This window comes from Notolepis coatsorum (genome assembly GCF_963971535.1).
Source record: "Notolepis coatsorum genome assembly, chromosome: 11".
Taxonomy (NCBI): Eukaryota; Metazoa; Chordata; class Actinopteri; order Aulopiformes; family Paralepididae; genus Notolepis; species Notolepis coatsorum.
In genome coordinates, this window is record NC_140175.1 from 71,982,784 (window position 1) to 71,994,851 (window position 12,068).

At 40.5% G+C, this 12,068-nt stretch overlaps 1 protein-coding gene across 1 annotated transcript in view; it reads right to left on the reverse strand.

The window, feature by feature from the left end:
* Positions 1-12,068, reverse strand: part of palm2akap2 (PALM2 and AKAP2 fusion) — a 177,212-nt gene that overhangs the window by 110,912 nt on the left and 54,232 nt on the right. The window lies entirely within an intron of this gene.

A 12,068-nucleotide genomic window follows, 5' to 3' on the forward strand; every position in this document is an offset into this window, starting at 1 on the left:
GCAAGTGTTACTGTATTGTAGCGACCTCACTATTAGAGAGTAGATTGTCCACACGGTATTCACAGGAGAGTAGTGCAGCTTTATTTAGGATTCCAAAAAGGCTATTGTTTGGCCATAGCCCATGCCAATAAAGCATCACTGTATTGTTTAGCTATGCTAAGCTACATGTTATCCCTTTCACTGTCAGACACCAAGAGAGCATGCCCTCAGGTGTAACATTCCCTCATCTCCTTAGGCCCTGCCGCTCACCCATGGGACCACCAATCTCAGGGCACCTTGGTCAAGTCCACAAGGAGCCCCAAGCTTAGTGGACCATGAGTGATTGACAGCTAAACCCCCCCACTCAGTACCCACCTCCCTGCTGGATCACCTTGATAACTCTTGGTCCTAACTAGGGTTGCCCCAATATGTTCATATGTTCATGTTCATATCACGTGCCTTTGGGTGAAAATAATTAGTCTCGCTGTACATTGAACCATGAAGTGAAATGGGTGTTAAAGACATGGACCTCATTGTAGAACATGTTCGTAAGTATCTTCGTAACTCTTTGTAAATGATTTCTTACACTGCTTAGTGCACATATCGTAAGAGCCAGTGGAGAAACATCTTCATGTTTACTGAGAACAGACACAAAGGATAAGTTTAACGAATTCCATGTAAATCTATAGTTTATTAACAATGCAGCATCCTGAAGCAGATAAATACGGAGCTGCACCAGCTCACACACACACACACACACATATGGCGGATATGCGCTGCCACCCTGGTTCATGACTGCAGACGGAGCAGGAAGTGGCCTTGAGAGCCACTTGAGAGTCGTTCCGTATTGACACTACTAAATAAGATGTCATACATGTCATGTTCTACACAGTATGACTTACTACTATAGGGCAGTGCATATCCGCGATTTCCTAATAAAACAAGTCATTAGAATAATAGAAGCCTACTGTTTCTGGAATGATTCATTACGCATGTATACAGTATGTGTGTGTGTGTGTGTGTGTGTGTGTGTGTGGTGTGTGTGTGTGTGTGTGTGTGTGTGTGTGTGTGTGTGTGTGTGTGTGCACGCTGCATGGGCGCATCTGCCTCACCAAGCCGTTTCTCCACTGGCTCTTAGATGTGCACACTAAGCAATGTTAGAAATAAATAAAACCAACAATAAATAATATCATAGAGAACAAGACGGTGTATGGAATATTAATAGTCTATTCCACTATAGCTACATCCGCGCGATTGGGTTTAGTTCTTATTTATTTATTTATTTTCGGACATGGTTCGAAAACGTAATTGTTATTAATGATACAAATATTGTCATATTTATTATTATTATAATTATTCCGAGGATGTCTGTAGAATCGAAGTGAACACAATCCCCAAGGATTTCTCCCAAATGAAGCCGTTAAAAACTCGGGCGCACACCAGTCTGTACAAGTTACGACTGCCTTTTCGAGTTCGTAAATCCTGTTCGTAGCTATGAACAAATTTCTGAAAAGGGTTTGTAAATTTCTCGTAAGTCCGTTCGAGAATGAGGTCCATTGACCTCACCAGTGATATCCTGGTGCACTGTTGACGTTCTCACTAAATCTGGACCATTTCCACACATGACTTAAATGGATATTTTGTGGGATACACTCAGTCAGAGCATTCATAGCAGTCTACCGCATTTCATATTCATTGTGAAGAGTATGTCTACAGGAGGACAGTACATTTTCTTTATCACGGCAGACAAATGGCTCTTTGGAGCTTCTCTCGCTCTGGTCACCTCCTTCCATTGACTTTGCGTGCATTTGCTACCGTCTCAAAATGTCCCAATGCTGTATGAATGTACAGTCGGTTGGGAGCCAGTGTGATTTATGCCTGGTCTACATGTAGATGCTAGACGGCACACCAGAGATCATTACTTTTCAATGAGAGATGATGCTAAAATGTGCCCCCGGGCGACTGTGATGGCGAGTGGTGCGTTGGTGTGGATGGGCTGTGAGCTTTTTAACCCCCGCCCCTCCGCCCAATCCTGCATCTTCCGCTGCGATTGATTATGAATGTAGTAACAACTGTCGGACCCCGACGCAAGCCTCCCCATTCAGAAGAAGAAGGGAAACTTGTGTTTTTCCCCCACATTGTCTGATCTGATCTGAATGAGCACACACACACACACACACACACACACACACACACACACACACACACACACACACACACACACACACACACACACACATGCAGTACATACACACACACACACACACACACACACACACACACATAGATACACACACATACATACACGCACACACACACACACACACACACACACACACACACACACACACACACACACACACACACACACGCACACACCTACACACCCACTTAAAGGTTGGATGTGATAACAATAGGAGGAAATGGTCAGGGAGGAGGACCAGCATTGCTTCCTCATTGGCTGCCAGGACTCACAATACCCCAGAATGCAGACCTCCGGGATACGTGGAATGTGTGTGTGTGTGTGTGTGTGTGTGTGTGTGTGTGTGTTGTGTGTACTGTGTGTACACACACATGTGTATCATATCACGTGTGTTTGGGTGATTAAGATTCCATCAGGTTCAACAATGCCATGGACAAGACCTTCCCACGATATCCATAGAGAGACAGACCCCACCCCCTTGTGTCTACATCAAAGCCCGCTTCTCTGACCTTTTAGACCATTGATGTTTAATAATTTTAATGAGTTTCCAACGATTAGCGATTTTATACTCTAATCAGTGAGTGTGCCCATTGATAGGTGTTTAAACACGGTGAAAACCGGCCAACGCATCACCGGTTCACCATTCCCTGCAATCAGGGGTGTAAAAAGTACCCAGAAATTATACTTAAGTGAAAGTATGGGTACCATCTCAAAATCTTACTCAAGTAAAAGTCAGAGTATCTGGCTAAAAACACACTTGAGTAAAAGTGAAAAAGTTTCTACTTTTAAATGTACTTAAGTACTAAAAAGTTAAAGTTAAAACTTTTTTTCTGACTGTCTATTCTTCTGATAGCAGGTGTTTAATCAAAGATCCCCGCTTTCTAGTCTTGCACAAGGACCAATCAGCATGGGTATGGATGGGCGGGTTCATTTTCCATTGATGGGGATTTGATTGGCTGTTTTTAAATAAAGTGTGGCCGCAGGATTAATAACGTTAACGTTAGTTCATTGAGAAAAATTCAGTAAAAATGTTAAATAAAGAAGTACTATAGAATAGCATTTGGCAGATGTTATTAGCACCCAGGTGTTCGTAGCGAACAATGCTATTTGATACCGTATGAGCCACAGCTCACACAGGGAGCACTCACCTGTGACCACAATGATGGTTGGTTCGACTCCCATTTGTGGGAGTCAATATATTACTTATACAACATGTAAGTAGAGTGTAATACTTATGGCTATAACATAACATACAATTTTTCTAATTAATTACAGGATTTGTAATTAATTAATCTAATTAATCGCATAACCATTTTAGGCCTGATATTTTATATATTTTTTTTATCCACTTTTTCTCCTCTTTTTTCTCTTTTTTCTCCCATCCCAATTCCACTGTGCCAATTCTTCCCTCCCCTGTCTTGAACGTTGCTCGCATATGCCCCCCACTGGCCGGTTGTAGGGAGGATAGAAGCCTTGCATCACGTGTCCCCTCCGATACACGAGGAGGCAGCCTGTCACATCTTTTCACCTGCCAGCGCGGACTCTCATTGGTGAGGTGTAACGTGTGGGAGGCTCACACTACCCCCGCCATTTGTCCGCTGCGCCACCCAGCCGCCTGATATTTTATATTCTATAATCATATTTCAAATTGCATGTGTCCGGATGGCAGAATTCAGTACTGTATCTACAAAACCTTCTGTTTATTCATCTTCCCTTTATTCATTTGCTTAGATTTTTCAGGTCTGGTAAATTTTAGCATGGTGTTATTCACAGTAAAAAAAATAAAATAAAAAAGAATTGAATTGATATTCTCATTTGGTTCATTACAATTTACTCAAGCCTAGTAACAGACACAGTATTTCTGACACTGGGAATACATTCCCTGAGATCCATAGATGTCCCTAGAATCAGATACCAAGAACATGCAAATGGACCATTTAAAAAAAGAATTGTAAATGTTTATTCTACGTTCTTATGGAATGAATGAGATTAAAAAAACTAAAATAGCTTTTTAAATTAATTTTCATTCATTCATTCATTGAGTTCATTTTCATAACGCGATAATTTGCTGTGTAATTGATTAATCTAATTAACGCCATAAACGGACAGCCCTATAACATACATTATGTACCTTTTTCCTGTTGTCGATTAGTACTTTTATATAAGTTTTCTGATGAGACCATGATTGCAGCAGCCTATGAAGAGCTGTCTCTACGCCTGTGCATCACAGCCTCCGAAACGTTGTCCATCTCTCTGCATAGGAGAGTGGGTGTAAATAGCTAAATAGCTGCTGTGTGACGATTTTCACCCAGGTGCAGATAGACACTCCATATTTAGTTTTTCCTTGAGAAAGTTCTCATTGAATTCATGGCTCTAGATTTCCATCATTGTCTGGATTATGATAAACCTCAGGGTTGAAGTCATTCATGGTCACTCCAATTCAATCAATTCAAGTGGATATTCATTCAAAAACGACCACTCTATTGTCTTGACAATCGGCACGCATTACTATTTATAGACCACGGTCCATTTTCAAGGCCTGATGTGTGTAATCTGGATTTTATCAGTGGGTATTGTCTAGTATCCACATTAATTAAAGGGGAACGCCACAACAACAACAAAGAAACAAAATGTTAATATGTTATTTCCATGGCCTAAGACAGTTCAATCAATATGTGTGAACATGAGCTACTCTCTCTCCCAAAGCCAGAAACCAGAGAAGTAAGAATAAAACATGTGATGTCATCCAGTATGACGTCTGGAGCAGCTCCACTGATACGTTAGTGCGGAACATGACTCCAAGAACCCCATGATTTACTAACTCTCCTATAATGTATGGGCTTTATTTTGCCCTGACTTTTACCCACAACCCTCTGCGGTCCCCCACCTGCCGATTGTTGTTGAACAAGGGACTCTGGTCTTCCTTGTGTAGATCTCTCTAGTGATGCGCTGTGAGGGTCATAGCCAGGGAGGGAATGTTGTCCTGCCCACTATTGGGGAAGAGTCAATTACTAGTTTAACTACATTTTGCAGTATATTGCACTGGCTTACCAGTAGTTATGGTAATTACAAACCACATCATTCCCTAAAAAGTTAGTATTCTTCCGATTCCACCTCCCAGCTGACAACAATAGTACTTTTATTTATTTTTCAGATGGTTGTCCAAATGTGGATTCCTGTGTGGATTTCAGCATTTGAGTGAGGGAGACAAACAACATGCCCACCCACCACTGTAGTGTGTACTTTTTTTTTTTTGTAAATAAAAAGTTACTTTTCACAGTGTACTTTTCACATAACTTTTTGGTGTAAGTAACTGCGTTACTAACGGAGTTACCTTTGAAATGAAGTAACTAGTAATGGTAACTAGTTACTATTTTTCAGTAACTAGCACAACACAAACTCCAGACAGCTCAAAATAAATTAATGAGAGTGGTCCTTAAGCTACCTCCACGCACTCACTATAGGGCCAACTTTCTTAGGCAACTAAACTGGCTTCCGTCAATAAAAGGGTAATTCACATCAAATTAGGTCTTACACACAAGATAGTTCAAAATACGGGTCTGAAATATCTATCCAATTACTTCAATCGCTTCCGTGACAATCATTCATATTCCACTAGAACTAGCAGTACTGATTTTATTCTTCCAAAATTCAACTCACTAATGGCCACGAATACTTTTTTATATTCTGCGGCATTGGAGTAGAACAAGCTTCCAGTTGCCCTGAAAAACATTGAAGAGGGGGGAAGCTTTAGACGTGCCACAAAGAAATGGCTTACCAGTGAATTGTAGAGTAGCCACGTCTAGGAAGGAAAGGGTAGGGCGTATCTGTTAGTCTCTTGATAGTATATGTAGAAGTGAAATAGAGGTTAATGTTTTATGGGGTTTCTATATGTTTTATTATGATGCTCTATGTTTTTATTATGATGATCTATGTTTTATTATGATGCTCTATGTTTTATTATGATGCTCTATGTTTTATTATGATGCTCTATGTTTTATGATGTCTGTCCATGTCCAAAATCAGGGACCATGATGGAAATACGTGCTTGCACTTTCTCATGTTTTTATCCCTTGGATGTTGTCTTTTACTCCACAATAAAAACCAATCAATCAATCAATCAATGAAACCCCTAGTCCACATAGAAATATTCAGCACGTCATTTAAATAAATCAATCCAGATTGTTTCTCTACATCTGGACTTGCATTTGAAACATCTCGCTATTTATCTGCAGTACTAACACACTTTGCACTGAGTGGTCTGTGTATTGAGGAGTGACACATTCAATTCACACAAATCCAATTAAAATATTATTCAATACTATTATTCTATTCTATTCTATTTGCCTTCCTGCATGGTAACTCTTCTTCATTCCATCCTATCTGTTGAGACGTCTGGCTGTGCTCTCTGACGAGTGGTGTTAGAGAGAGACACCATCTCTGGCACAGGGTTAGAGAGAGACACCATCTCTGGCTCTCTCTAGTGGTCAATCTCAGAATAGCACCAAAAACCACAGGTGTCTGTCTCCCACAAGATGTATTTTTCGTTCACTTTGAAATCTTTGCAACCATTCCAGAAGGAGCTATGAGGCAAACACTCTGAATACTCAGGGAGCATAGTGTAGGACAAAATGACTCCATGATCTTATCCCAACTGGACAAAATGACTCCATGATCTTATCCCAACTGGACAAAATGACTACATAATCTTATCCCAACTGGACAAAATTACTCCATGATCTTATCCCAACTGGACAAAATTACTCCATGATCTTATCCCAACTGGACAAAATTACTCCATGATCTTATCCCAACTGGACAAAATGACTCCATGATCTTATACCAACTGGACAAAATGACTCCATGATCTTATCCCAACTGGACAAAACGACTCCATGATCTTATACCAACTGGACAAAATGACTACATAATCTTATCCCAACTGGACAAAATTACTCCATGATCTTATCCCAACTGGACAAAATTACTCCATGATCTTATCCCAACTGGACAAAATGACTCCATGATCTTATCCCAACTGGACAAAATGACTCCATGATCTTATCCCAACTGGACAAAATGACTACATAATCTTATCCCAACTGGACAAAATTACTCCATGATCTTATCCCAACTGGACAAAATTACTCCATGATCTTATCCCAACTGGACAAAATGACTCCATGATCTTATCCCACCTGGACAAAATTACTCCATGATCTTATCCCAACTGGACAAAATGACTACATAATCTTATCCCAACTGGACAAAATGACTCCATGATCTTATCCCAACTGGACAAATTACTCCATGATCTTATCCCAACTGGACAAAATGACTCCATGATCTTATCCCAACTGGACAAAATTACTCCATGATCTTATCCCAACTGGACAAAATGACTCCATGATCTTATCCAAATTGGACAAAATGACTACATAATCTTATCCCAACTGGACAAAATGACTACATAATCTTATCCCAACTGGACAAAATGACTCCATGATCTTATCCCAACTGGACAAAACGACTCCATGATCTTATACCAACTGGACAAAATGACTACATAATCTTATCCCAACTGGACAAAATTACTCCATGATCTTATCCCAACTGGACAAAATTACTCCATGATCTTATCCCAACTGGACAAAATGACTCCATGATCTTATCCCAACTGGACAAAATGACTCCATGATCTTATCCCAACTGGACAAAATGACTACATAATCTTATCCCAACTGGACAAAATTACTCCATGATCTTATCCCAACTGGACAAAATGACTCCATGATCTTATCCCAACTGGACAAAATGACTCCATGATCTTATCCCACCTGGACAAAATTACTCCATGATCTTATCCCAACTGGACAAAATGACTACATAATCTTATCCCAACTGGACAAAATGACTCCATGATCTTATCCCAACTGGACAAATTACTCCATGATCTTATCCCAACTGGACAAAATGACTCCATGATCTTATCCCAACTGGACAAAATTACTCCATGATCTTATCCCAACTGGACAAAATGACTCCATGATCTTATCCAAATTGGACAAAATGACTCCATGATCTTATCCCAACTGGACAAAATGACTACATAATCTTATCCCAACTGGACAAAATGACTACATAATCTTATCCCAACTGGACAAAATGACTCCATGATCTTATCCTAACTGGACAAAATGACTCCATGATCTTATCCCAACTGGACAAAATGATTCCATGCCAATTTCCCCAATCATAAATACTGGTACGTACATACAGAACAGAACTAAGGCTCTATCAACCAACAGGGGGCAACACAAATGCAAACAAATAACATACATTATGGTTTCGGTCCAGAGGGTTACATGAGATATTTTTTGGCAGCATGAATAAAGACCCAGGCATTAGGGCCAATGCTGTAGGATATGTAATTACTGAGGGTCTGTCCTCTCTCTCTCCCTCTCTGTCTACTCTACCATCCCTCCCTCATTTTATGAAGCGCACACAAGGCAAAATGGCCTCACAGAGACCGACACAGATAATCATTGTAGATTCAGTGTACTTTAGTGGTGCAATAGTGGTCGGTACTCGGCATACAGTACTTCGACACCACAGTCAAACATAAACCAATTGCCCTATGTCACTATAATATACCCTGTATATCCTTTGTCTACACTACAAGTGTAACCCTCTTCTGTACAGGATGACAGAGAAATGCTACAGGCTAAGTAACGAGTCCAGCTGTACAACAAATTATCAGCTGGAGTTCCTTTGATCAAAGCTGTTTTTCCACAGTAGAACAGTGTGCATGTGCACATGCACGTACGTGTGTCTGTGCGTGTGTGTGCTGGGGTGATGACCTCACACTGTCCCTTCCTCTCCTCTACTTCCTGTTCACCCTCTCCTTACTTCCTGTCTGGCAGAGTCATTATCTCCGTGGCAATTGCGAGCAAGGCTTGTTGTGATGTCATCGCCCCACCCTGTCAACCAACCGCACGCCGTGTTACTATGACGACGCCGAGGGTTGGCAGTGGCTGCTTTCCACATCATATGAGAGAGAGAGAGGAGACATCTGGTAGTACAATGTGTGTGTTTGAGATATATATCTGTATATATATATAGATTATAGCGAGAGAGAGAGAGAGAGAGAGAGAGAGAGAGAGATAGATATAGATATAGATATAGAGAGAAAGAGAGAGAAATAGATGGAGGAGGACAGAGATGGAGAGAGCAAGAGATAACATGAGTGATAGAGATGAAATAAAAAGAAAAGAAGAGAGAGAAGATAAATAGACAGAAACCAGATGAGAGAGATGCCTCTTTTCTCAAACTGCAAAACATTTATCTTAATTATATGATAAGGATGGGACTGTTGATATGATATGACAGAATTATATGATGAGGATGAGACCGTTAGAATGCTATAATAAGGATGAGACAGTTAGAATGATATAAGGATGAGACAGTTAGAATGATAGGATAAGAATGAGACAGTTAGAATGATAGGATAAGGATGAGACAGTTAGAATGATAGGATAAGGATGAGACAGTTAGAATGATAGGATAAGAATGAGACAGTTAGAATGATATGATAAGGATGAGACAGTTAGAATGATATAAGGATGAGACAGTTAGAATGATATGATAAGGATGAGACAGTTAGAATGATATAAGGATGAGACAGTTAGAATGATATAAGGATGAGACAGTTAGAATGATATGATAAGAATGAGACAGTTAGAATGATATGATAAGGATGAGACAGTTAGAATGATATAAGGATGAGACCGTTAGAATGATATGATAAGGATGAGACAGTTAGAATGATATAAGGATGAGACAGTTAGAATGATATGATAAGGATGAGACAGGTAGAATGATATAAGGATGAGACAGGTAGAATACAAGATACAAGAGATACAAGATACTTTAATGCCACACAACTATGGTTGGTGGTAATTGTTTGCTGTACAGCATGTTAGTTAAGCACTGGGACATCAACAATGGCCAATGATATACGGATGAGACAGTTAGAATGATAGGATAAGGATGTGTTGCACTATAATGTACATAGAGTGTTTTTAACCAGGAGGAGGCCTGTCTGTATGTGCTGAGTCACACAGACTAGAGTAGAAACTTTAGAGGCATCTCTCCCATCATCCCAGGACTTAAAATATCCTCAGTGATCTACCCCTTCTTTGTTGTCATTGTGCATCTCTCTCTCTGCTAGCAGAAGAAACATGTCACTGCCATTTGTGACAAATAAAGACTTTGACTTTGAACTGACAGCTGAATGTTCCTCAAGATGAATGCTCTGTCTGTCTGTCTGTCTGTCTGTCTGTCTGTCTGTCTGTCTGTCTGTCTGTCTGTCTGTCTGTCTGTCTGTCTGTCTGTCTGTCTGTCTGTCTGTCTGTCTGTCTGTCTGTCTGTCTGTCACACACACACACGCACGCACGCACGCACGCACGCACGCACGCATTAACTGACACAAACCCAACTCAAATGGCCAATGAACCACAATACACTTAAAACCGCTTGTCACCCATACTTTAATACTATCCCTCTAATGCACAAAAAAAGCCTATTGATGGAGGCTTTAAAGGAACATTTCAATATTATGGGAAATGTGTTTACAAGAAGATAGATACCAATTTCCTCCCTGCACATTCAGTAGAAAGCTATCTGGCCACAAGCTAGCCTAGCTTAGCACAAATTAATGGAAGTGGATACGGACCAGTAGTCTAGCTTAAAACTCTGGGACAGGTGTTTTTGTCCAACGGCTAGCAGGTCCGTATCTGCTTCAATTAATTTGTGCTAAGCTAGGCTAGCTTGCAGCTGGATAGCGTTCTACTGAACGCACAGAGAGGACATTTTTATATATCTTCTTGTCTGACTCTGAAGAAGATGGTAAGCACATTTCCCACAATGTTGGCGTGTTCCTTTAAGTAACGTTACTCAAAACTTTTAAACTGGCAAGCTGTCTTTGTTGGACTTATTTTGTGCCATGATTATATATCTTTGTTGGAATTCTGGTTAGCTATAGCCAGGGTGGCATTGGCACTGTGTACAGTATGTGCTCCAATGGAGCCTACAGACTATGTGCATGTCATGGCCAGAACAGTAATTCTCTCTGTCAACGACAAGTCCAGAGAGACTTTTTTTTCTGTCAAACTACCAGGCAGTATAGTGCCCTTAACACATTGAGTGCCACAGACGCATTTTGTCGTTAGTTCATGCCGACCTTTGAGTGCCCCCGACGCTATATAGCGTTCGTTTGTAGTTTATTTTTATTGGCGATTTGAATTCATATTTCATCAATCGAGCCTCAGGTTAGTGCTGCAGAGTCTCTCTGAGCTCAATTGGGAAGATACCGCCCCCTATCGTCTCTCCCTGTGGTACTGCACCCCATTACTTTACACTGATTCAGGGGGGGTGGCCAGTTTGCTCATTTTACTTTTCCGTCAAGCAAACTGAAGGATCGATTGTGCTTGTCGGCCCGGAAAACGCGTGGATTATGTATTTACAGGACCCAACACTGTAATCAATAAGCGTGATCGATATTTGGAATGGCGATCAGGAATTGGAATAATCTTTTTGGATAACATCTGATCTCAGGTAAGGAATTTATTTGACCAGTCTTAGGATAATCAGAGCTGTTTTCACAGAGATATCAGCGTTTGCCCTATGCGTGTGTGTGTGTGTGTGGCTGTGATCACTGATGAGGAAATGAGAGAATCGATTTTTCAGCATGCCTCTATAGCGTGCATAAGTACACATATACTATCGATAATCTAGCATTTATTTGAAAACTATTCATAAATAGGCCGAAAAATTACAACGTTTTTGTGTATGCTAGAATATTCCAGTAAATGCCTTTTATCACGGA